Consider the following 10,873-nt stretch of genomic DNA (forward strand, 5'->3'; position numbering starts at 1 on the left):
CTAGAAGCTGAGAAAGGCAGGAAGCATCCTGCTCTGAAGGAACACAGTCCTGCCAACACCTTAATTTAGACTTCTGACCACCGGAATTTGGGAGAATAGATTTGTGTTACGCCATGAAGTTTGTGGTCATTCATTATAGCAGGAACAATAAAGTTAATGTAATTATTAATTCATTAATATCTAAAATAATGCACAACACTAAAATGCCCTCAATTAACCTACTCAGAAAGTTCGTGGGAAAAATGGAACTTATAAATTAAGTCCTTTGGAGGCACAGTGACAGATCACCTCACTCTAATTACCAACTCATTCTTGGCTATTGTTTTAATAAGGCCAAAGATAAGGGAAGAAGGACTCTACACAGTTATAGATTGTCTTTTTAGTCTTTTTTTATACAACCATTAACAGCCTTGCTAGTGCAAGGCCTCAAAAAATTGGGTTAAGACTCAGAATTGTTCCTCTCCACGGAAATCTTTAGTAAAAGGCGAAAGATTTATACGATCTGAAGAGAAACCAGAGTATGCTGAGGACTTAGCCACACAGTCCTCGGGTAACTATAACTCCTAGGTCAGCAGTGGTAACTATTTACCTAAAAGACTGGTGATTCTGCTTTCCTCTTTCACAGTCGTATAAAACAACGTCACTTTTAGTGGGGAGGAAAAAGTAGAAAGAAACAGCATAATCCGTCCATTTTAACGTAGGGAAGGGTCTATGCGCAGTGTGTTGTGGGTATGTAAATGACGCTGCGTCGTCGACTTCTGGTTTCCGGAAACACCTTAAACAGTTCTTGTGTTTTCCGGTTGGGCCGGCGTAGGGCCACCACTAGGGGGCAGAGCGGACGCCAGATATACGGGACTGCAGACCCGGTCCAACTAGAAACTTTTATAATTGGCATCCCGAGTTTAAAAAAAAAATTGTTTTGAATTAAAAAACGGAAAGGGGGGACGGGCGTTTGGGCAGCGGTTAGGAGGACGTTTAGCAAGCCCGGCTCGGCCTCTGATTCCACAGTGATGACTCAAGTTCTTGGGTCCCTGCCACCCCGTTGAGAACTCCGGATGGAGTTCCTGTCCTGGCTCTCAGCTTCTGCCTAGGCTCAACTTCCAGGGGTGGAAGATCCCACTCTTTCTGCCTTTAAAGTAAAATTAAAATTAGGAAGAGGAGCCGGCACTGCGGCACAGCTAGTTAACGCCCTGGCCTGCAGTGCCGGCATCCCATATGGCCACCGGTTCGAGACCTGACTGCTCCTCTTCTGATCCAGCTCTCTGCTATGGCCTGGGAAAGCAGTAGAAGATGGCCCAAGTCGTTGGGCCCCTGCACCCATGTGGGAGACTTGGAAGAAGCTCCTGGCTCCTGGCTCTGGATCAGCGCAGCTCCAGCAGTTGCAGCCAATTGGGGAGTGAACCAGCAAATGGAAGACCTCTCTCTCTCTGCCTCTCCTTTCTGTGTAATTCTGACTTTCAAATAAATAAATAAATAAATAAATCTTTAAAAAAAATTAAGAAGAAAAAACGGATTAAAAATGATTGCCTCATTACACTCCTTCAGTACACTTTCCTTGAACACTTAGCTGTGCTAGGCCCTAGGGGACAGGACATGCGTGATGAGCATGGGCGAGAGAATGTTCAGTGGCACAGGGGACAGCTGTTAAAGGATCCCAAAAAGTCGAGGGGAGAGGGCCTTCTAGGGGGAGCAATGTGAGTCCCAGGGCAAGAGCACCTCTTGATGGGCCTTCCATGCCACGCTAAGAACTTGAGTTTACCTTGAGGGAATTTGGGTGTGAGAGTGAAAAAGCCATTGAAAAACTTTAAGGAATACTATGATCAGATTTTTAAAGCAATGTTATCACCACCTGGAAGTGAACTGTATCTCCCACACCTGGAAAAAGACTCACATGTTGAAGTCCCAACCCCCCGTACCTCAGAAAGTGCCTTTATTTGGAAAGAAGTCATTCCACAGAAGGACTCCAGAACTGTGGGACAATTTCTGATAAGCAATCCAGTCTGGAGGTCTTTGTTAAAGTAGTCCTAGCAAATATACTTAATAGACCTGAGTGTTTCTTAGAAATGCAACTAGGGGAGGCCGGGGGGCGACATGATGATGTAGCAGGCGAAGCCACCACCTGTGATGCCAGTGTCCCATATGGGCACATGTTCATGTCCCACCCAGCTCCCGGCTGATGCACCTGGGAAAGCAGTGGAGGACGGCTCAAGTGTTTGGAATGGAGTTCCTGGCTCCTGGCTTCTACGTGACACAACCTCGGCTGTTGTGGGGTCTTTGAGGAATGAACCAGCAGATAGAACATCCCCCCCCCCTCCCCGTGTATGTATGTGTATCACTCTGCCTTTCAAGTAAAAATAAATAGATTATTTAAAGGTTGCGATAACTTAGAGCAAAGTCAGAACGAAACAAAGGGCAGCTGGCCCAGGGGATGGCGTGGATTGCCTGAGGACAAGAGGCCCGGGACAGGTCCCTGGAGAGCAGCCACAGGACAGAGGCCTGCGGCAGGACAACACAGGGAGTGTGCACTGCCCAGATACCAAGGGCCGAAGAGCATTGTCAAGAAAGGAGTGCTCAGCTGTCCAATGGACGATCAGGGGACCTCGCTGGATTTAACACAGCCAGAACTCCTTCCGCGGGAGCTTGGGAGGCAGGTGTTCAGGCGGAGAGCGGAGGCAGCGCTCTCCGAGACTGGCTCTGAAGAATTCAAGAGAGCCCCGCCGGAATGGGGTCGGATCAGAGGCAGCCTTTTTTCACTTTTCCTTTCGTTACTATCAGGAGCGCGTTCAGGAGAGGGAGTGAAGACTGAGGGATGACAAACCGTGGAGGACTGGGAAATGGCGGGGTTGGGGCCACTTCAGGCAGGGCGGGGTGGGGGCCCGATGGGAGAAGGGGAAGGTGGGGGTGACCACCCCGCTCAGAGCTGGGCCTCCATCCTACCTCCCGGCAGGTCTCCCTGCTCCTGCCTCTCTGTCCTGCGGCCTCCTTACCTGGCAGAGCCCCAGCCCTCTGCCCTGAGCCAGCTGGGCTCCAGCAAAGTCAGACAAGTGCACAAACCTCTGACGAGCCTGGTCTCCGGCCTGTTGTGATCACAGGCCCTGTCCCCCACTGCGGGCACTGACTGCATGCCTGCTGTTCTCACACAAACGGCCCCAGGCATGACCTCATCCTCCAGCACCTTGCCCTTCCGCCCTCGGCCCTCCCAGGGCGGACCCCTCCACCAGAGCTTGTCCCCTGCTGAAGAGCGAGGAAGGAGAGAAGGAAGGGACCCTCTAGACCCACATCTCCCCTACTTCATCCCCCTTAACCACAGCGCAGATAAAACTTCACAGATAAAAACCAGACGGAAACTTCTTTGTTTAAACAACAACTTCACAGGGAGGGCTGCTGTGCAGCGGTTAACCCACTGCTTGCTATGCCAGGACCCGGTATCTGAGCGCTGGTTCCGGCCACTCCACTTCTGATCCGGCTCCCTGGAGTGACTACCAGAGGTTGGGAGGGTGGCAAGTATAAAAGGAGTTTGGGTTTTAAAAAATGAGGGGGAAAAACTTATCAAGCAGGTATACTTTGATTTTCCATTACATTTCGATAAAGCAGTTAAAAAAAAAAAAAAAGCCAGAAGTTTTCTCAGTTCTGGAGGCCGGAAATTCCAGATGAGGGGTCTGGCACGGCTGAGACTTCAACTGAGAAGTTGCAGACTTCTTGAGTCTTCACAAGGTGGAAGGATGCTAAGTGAAAAGCTTCCAAGGTCTTTACAGTTGAACTCCAAATTAGGTTGTCTTTCTGTCTGAGGGGAGGTGGGGGCCTATTTGATTTTGCTGGGCATTGTTCGCAGCACACTTTGTGACTGCTGAAGTGGACACAACCTATGTGTCTGAGGTTGCTGGGGGAGCAGCAGGTAAAATAATGTTGGAATCATGTACCAGATGCCACACTGCATCAGAACATCAGAAACATATATTTAGAGATCTAAAGGAGACCTATGATACAATATCATTAACATAACTTTTTTTTTTTAGGAGCTGGCGCTGTGGCACAGTGGGTTAAGTGCTGCCCACAATACCAGCATCCCAAATGGGTGCTGGTTCATGTCCCAGCTGCTCTGCTTCCCATCCAGCTCCCTGCTAATGTGCCCGGGAAGGCAATGGGCCAAATGCTTAGGCTCCTGTACCCATGTGAGAGACCCAGATGGAGTTCCAGCCTCCTGGCTTTGGTCTGGCCCAGCCCCAGCTGTTGTAGCCACGTAGGAGTGAGCCAGCAGATAGAAGCCCTCATGCATGCTCTCTTTCTCTTCCTCTCTCTGTCACTCAGCCTTTCTTTTATTTTTTTTTTTTTAAGATTTTATTTATTTACTTAAGAGGTAGAGTGACAGAGAGGGAGAGGCAAAGGTCTTCCATCTGCTTGTTCACTCCCCAGATGGCCACAACAGCCGGAGCTAAACTGATCTGAAGCCAGGAACTAGGAGCTTCTTCCAGGTCTCCCACATGGATGGCAGGGACCCAAGCACTTGGGCCTTCTTCTGCTGCTTTCCCAGGCACATTAGCAGGGCACTGGATTGGAAGTGGAGCAGCCGGGGAAAGAACTGGAGCCCATCCGGGATGCAGGCACTGTGGGCAGCAGCTTTGCCCACTAGGCCACAGTGCCAGCACCAAGTAGATTTTTATTTAAGGAATTTCACATGCTTATGATTCTATTCACTGCCCATTAAGATGACCTTAGTTCTAAAGCTTGAGTCAAGATCTCTTCCAGATAGCCTCTTTTGAAAGAACTGATGTTTAATTCACAGCTGTACCAGCCCATAGTTCACAATTTTATTTGGGTCTCTTTTATATCCACTTGTATTATGGACAGACAGATGACAACTTCAAAGTCCCCCCCCCCCTAGGGTCCCATATCAGTGCTTGGTTCAAGTCCTAACTCTGCTTCCAATTCCAGTTTACTGCTAACACACACCTGGAAGGCAGCTGATAATGCCTTAAGTACATGGGACCCTGCTATGCACATGGGAGACCTGGGCTGAGTTCCAGGCTCCCGGCTCCTTGTGCCGCCCTCTCTGTTACAAACATCTGGGGTGTGAACAGGTAGATGGAAGATTCTCACGCTCTCTCTCTCTCTCTGTGTGTGTGTGTGTGTGTGTGTCTCCCTCCCTCTTGGTTGCTTTGCCTTTAAAATAAATAAATAGATATCTGAAAAATTAATAAAGGTAAAAAAGGTGGGTTTTGTTTTATATTCACACAACAAAAAGTATAGTTGTAGGAATTCTTTTCAAAAAGGAATATGGATGTAAGTGGCTGCTAGAATTGGTTCAATTGCTCGGTTATCAGGAATGCTCTTGGAGTCGTCCTGCTGTTTTACTTGACTGTCTCAAGTGATGATTAATACCTAACTCAGTGGCTGTCGCCACTCCAGAAAAAATATCCATGTCCAAGGCAAGACATAGGTGAAGCATCCTCTTCATCACTCTTTTATTAGGAAACAACATACCAGGGCCAGCATTATGGTGTAGTGCGTAAAGCTGCCACCTGCAGTGCTGGATCCCATGTGGGCACTGGTTTGAGTCTCAGCTGCTCCACTTCCAATCCAGCTCTCTGCTATGGCCTGGGAAAGCAGTGGAAGATGGCCCAAGTCCTTGGGCCTGTACACTCATGTGGGAGACCTGGATGAAGTTCCTGGCTCCTGGCTTCAGCCTGGCCCAGCCCTGGTCATTGTGGCCATTTGGGGAGTGAACCAGCAGATGGAAAATCTCTCCCTCCCCACCTCTGCCTCTCCTTCTGTAAAGAAAGAGAGAGAGAGAGAGAAGGAGGGAGAAAGAGAAAGAAAGGGGAAACAACAGGTTGCCCATAAGCCCCACCCCCAGAACACTCCTGCTTGCATTTCATTGGCCAGAACAATGTCACATGGCCAGCTCTAATTGCATGGGAGTCTGGGAAAGCAAGTATAAAGCTTTTGGATCTTTACTGTAGAGAGGAAGAAGGAAGATGGAAGTGGGAAGGGATGGTTGCTGGATTAGCCATTAACAGTGTAGCCATAAACAATGGGTTCATTTGTGTTCAAGCTTCCTTGTTTTCTTTATCCCTTGCTGATACCTTTTGAGTGAATGCTCACCCTGATCTTATTATTCCATGATTTCATTTTGACTGCAATCATCCTGCTATTCAATCTATATATAGATTTCAGCTATTAAATTTTTCAAACCCAGCATTTCCAATGGATTCTTCTTGTTTGTTCCTGCCTTACGTTAATGGCATCCCTTCTTATTTTTGAATATATTTATTACACTTATTTTTAAAAATTTGTATTTATTTTCATCTTATTTGAAAAGCAGAAAGACAGATGGACATTTTCCATCTGCTGGTTCACTCCCCAAATACCTACAACAGCTATGGCTGGACCAGGCTGAAGCCCAGAGTCCAGAACTCAATCTGTATCTCCCATGTGGGTAGCTAGGATCTAAGTATTTGAGCCTTCATCTGCTGCCTCCCAGGGTGTACATTAAATAGGAAGCTGGATTGGAAGTAGGTGAGCTGGGACTTGAGTCCCTGGTACCCATGTAGAAGACCTGAATTGAGTTCTGGGCTCCTGGCTTTGGCCTAGTCCAGCTGTGGTTGCTGTAGGCATTTGGGAAGTGAACTGCAGAAGAAGGATCTCTCTCTCTCTCTCTCTCTGACTCTGTGCCTTTCAAATAAATTAAAAAAAAATTTTTTTTGACAGGTAGAGTGGACAGTGAGAGAGTGACAGAGAGAAAGGTCTTCCTTTTTCCATTGGTTCACCCCCCAAATGGCTGCTATAGCCGACGTCCTGCGCTGATCCGAAGGCAGGAGCCAGGTGCTTCTCCTGGTCTCCCATGTGGGTACAGGGCCCAAGCACTTGGGCCATCCTCCACTGCATTCCTGGGCCATAGCAGAGAGCTGGACTGGAAGAGGAGCAACCAGGACAGAATCCAGCGCCCCAACCGGAACTAGAATCCAGGGTGCTGGCACCACAGGCAAAGGATTAGCCAAGTGAGCTGTGGCACCGGCCAAATAAAAACTTTAAAACACGTTGTTTTTTTTTTTTTTTTTTTTGGACAGGCAGAGTGGATAGTGAGAGAGAGAGAGAGACAGAGAGAAAGGTCTTCCTTTTTGCCGTTGGTTCACCCTCCAATGGCCACTGCGGCCAGCGCATCTCGCTGATCCGAAGCCAGGAGCCAGGTGCTTCTCCTGGTCTCCCATGCGGGTGCAGGGCCCAAACACTTGGGCCATCCTCCACTGCCTTCCCGGGCCATAGCAGAGAGCTGGCCTGGAAGAGGGGCAACCGGGACAGAATCCAGCGCCCCAACCGGGACTAGAACCTGGTGTGCCGGTGCCGCAAGGCAGAGGATTAGCCTGTTAAGCCACGGCGCCAGCCTAAAACACGATTTTTAAAAAATAATAAAATTGGGGGGCCGGTGCTGTGGTGCAGCAGGTTAACGCCCTGGCCTGAAGCGCCGGCATCCCATATGGGCGCCAGTTCGAGACCCAGCTGCTCCACTTCCAATCCAGCTCTCCTCTATGGCCTGGGAAAGCAGTAGAAGATGGACTTGAGACCCAGAAGAAGCTCCTGGCTCCTGGCTTCAGATCAGCACAGTTCCGGCTGTTGTGGCCAATTGGGGAGTGAACCATTGGATAGAAGACCTCACTCTCTCTCTCTCTCTCTCTCTCTCTCTCTGCCTCTCCTCTCTGTGTAACTCTGACTGTCAAATAAATAATCTTAAAAAAAAAAAAAAAAAAAGCCGGCGCCGTGGCTCAACAGGCTAATCCTCCGCCTTGCGGCACCGGCACACCGGGTTCTAGTCCCGGTCGGGGCGCCGGATTCTGTCCCGGTTGCCCCTCTTCCAGGCCAGCTCTCTGCTGTGGCCCGGGAGTGCAGTGGAGGATGGCCCAAGTGCTTGGGTCCTGCACCCCATGGGAGACCAGGAGAAGCACCTGGCTCCTGGCTTCGGATCAGCGCGGTGTGCTGGCCGCAGCGCGCCGGCTGCGGCAGCCATTGGAGGGCGAACCAACGGCAAAGGAAGACCTTTCTCTCTGTCTCTCTCTCTCACTGTCCACTCTGCCTGTCAAAAAAAAAAAAAAAAAAAAAAAAAGCAGAGCAGCCACAACTAGAACCAGTGCTCTGATATGGGATGTTGGCATAGCAAGTGGTGGCTTAACCTGCTCCACCACAACGCCAGTCCCTGTCCCCCTGCCTTTCAAATAAATAAAATAATTTTAAAGTTTATACAAATTTTTCTCTAATTTTTAAAAACTATGATCCATACAAGATTCACCTTCTGCATTTGGTTGTTAACTCTTTTAATCTAACATAGTCACTGTACGTCTTTTTAAAAAGGTTTATTTATTTTATTTTTTAAAGCTTTTTTTAAAAAAGATTTATTTATTTATTTGAAAGTCAGAGTTACACAGAGAAAAGAGAGGCAGGGTGAGAGAGAGTTTCCATCCGCTGGTTCACTCCCCAATTGGCCGCAACGGCTGGAGCTGCACCAATCTGAAACCAGGAGCCAGGAGCTTCTTCTGGGTCTCCCACACAGGTGTAGGGGCCCAACGACTTGGGCCATCTTGCGCTGCTTTCCCAGGCCATAGCAGAGAGCTGGACCAGAAGAGAAGCAGCTGGGACTAGAAGCAGTGCCCATATGGGATGCCAGCGCTTCAGGCCAGGGCGTTAACTTGCTGCACCACAGCGCCGGCCCCAAGGTTTAATTTATTTATTTGAAAGGCAGAGTGACAGTGATGGAGAGATCTTCCATCTCCTGGTTCACTTCTGACCTAAATGCCCCAACAGCCGGGGCTGGACCAGGCCAAAGCAAGGAGTCTGATACCCAACCCAGGGCTCCCATGTGGGTGGCAGAGATCCCAGGACTTGAGCCACCACCTGCTGCTCCCAGAGTGCACATCAGCAGAACTGAATCTGCAGGGAGCAGCGGAATGCAAGAGAACCAAGAGGCAGCTTCACTACTGTGCCGCCACACCAACTGCTCCAGGAGCTACTTGAAGTTCCCTTGTACTGTTCGTCTTCCGGAAAGCCACCACCTCCTTGCTCTCCATCTTGGCGTGACTGGCTCCTTTTCTGTTCTCTAGACCTAGGTGAAATATCAGTTCAAATATTTTTTCGCCTGACATTTGATCTAAAGTTGGTTCCACCATTTTTCTCATTATTCTAGCTCTCAGTTTCCACAGACTGCTGACCACAATTTGTAATTTATTTGTGTCAGCAGACAAAATTACAAGGAATTTAAAGCTCTCAATTGAAGGGCTAATATTAAGGTACAGAAGGTTAAGCCATTGCTTGCGGCACCAGCATCCCCTAAAGGCATTGGTTCGAGCCCTGGCTGCTCCACTTCTGATCCAGCTTCCTGCTAATGTGTCTGGGGGAAGCAGCAGAAGAGCTTGAGCCCCTGCCACTCACATGGGAGACCTGGAGGAAGCTCCTGGCTTCAGATCAGCCCAGCTCTGGTCATTAGGGCCATTTGGGGAGTGAACCAGCGAATGGAAGATATCGCTCTCTGCCTTTCCCTCTCTCTCTGTAACTGCCTTTCAAATAAATTAAATACATCTTTTTAATATAAAAAGACCTCAATTGTCTTTTACTTGTGATTCTAGAACCAGGCAACACTTTATTTCCATAAAACAGAATGAGTTGTTGCACTGAGCTAAGCAGAGGAGACTGGTTTTCTTTCTTCTTTGAGGCAAACAGAGACAGAAAGAGAGCTCCCATCTGCAGGTTCCCTCTCCAAATGCCAGCGAGAGCTAGTACTGGGCCAGGCCAAAGCCAAGGAGCAGGAAACTCCATCCAGTTCTTCCACATAGGTGACCAGGACCTAACTAACTGAGCCATCACCTGCTGCCAATAGGGTGTGCATTAGCAGGCAGCTGGAAGCAGGAGCAGAGCTGGGATTTGAACCCTGGCACTCAGTAATGGGATGCAGAGGTTCCACCCAGGGGCTTGTCAGACCAAATGCTCGCCCTGGGAGGTTGGTTTCTACACTCAGAGAAGGCTGAGGAGAGCAGAATCAGAACAAAAACCAGATCGGTTGTTTCAAACTTACTTTCACTGTGAATGTTAACCTTGAAATTCACTTATCATGACAGGGAGAACTGGCTTGTCATGGGATTTGGCTCTTACCTCTCACCCTCCAGATTTCTAGGAAGTCAGATAAACAACTTAATTTCAGCATAGTGACTGAACCTCAGCATAAGTGACTCAATTCTGGTTTGGCCACTGGTGCCTAGTGCAGGGGTCCAATCTAAACCAATGGTCTCCCATAACTTTTTAAAAGATTTATTTATTTGAAAGGCAAAGTGACGAGAGAGAGAGAGAGAGAGAGAGAGAGAGATCTTCCATTTGGCAGTGCACTCCCCAAATGGTTGCAACGGTCAGATCGGGACCAGGCTGAAGCCAGGATCTGCATTCTGGTCTCCCACGGGGTGGCAGGCACCCAAATACATGGGCCGTCTTCTCCTGCTTTCCTAGGCGCATTAGCAGGAAACCGGACGGGAAGCCAAAAAGCAATCGGTGCTGCTGGCAACCCAGAGGCCAAAAGGGGGAGCTAGGGGCAACCTTTAAGGCTCTGCACACAGTGAGACGGATCCTGGCTACGAGGAAAGCAGCCCACCGACTTCCCATCCTTCCTCCCAAGGAAAGTAAATATTTACAAAGAACAAGTCCCTGTAACTCTAAAACTTAACTTTCCATATTCTGAAAATCTAGGAGCCCTTGAGGGCAAACATAGAAGCCTCTGCCTTGAGTACACGGAGGGACCTGAGATCACTTCGGAACAGATCTATTCCAAATCTTTCGAAAAAGCATTATTAATCTGAACATCAGCAGTACCTACCACTGTATAACACGCCTTTCCATTGGT

General features: G+C 48.8%; 1 non-coding gene across 1 annotated transcript; it reads right to left on the reverse strand.

Annotated features, from left to right (window-relative positions):
* Window positions 1-406: 406 nt before the first annotated feature.
* LOC133761242 (U5 spliceosomal RNA) lies at window positions 407-522 on the reverse strand. Its single transcript, XR_009866040.1, has one exon. It is a non-coding gene; the product is annotated as a U5 spliceosomal RNA (small nuclear RNA).
* Window positions 523-10,873: the final 10,351 nt, after the last annotated feature.

Source organism: Lepus europaeus, chromosome 5, assembly GCF_033115175.1.
Source record: "Lepus europaeus isolate LE1 chromosome 5, mLepTim1.pri, whole genome shotgun sequence".
NCBI lineage: Eukaryota > Metazoa > Chordata > Mammalia > Lagomorpha > Leporidae > Lepus > Lepus europaeus.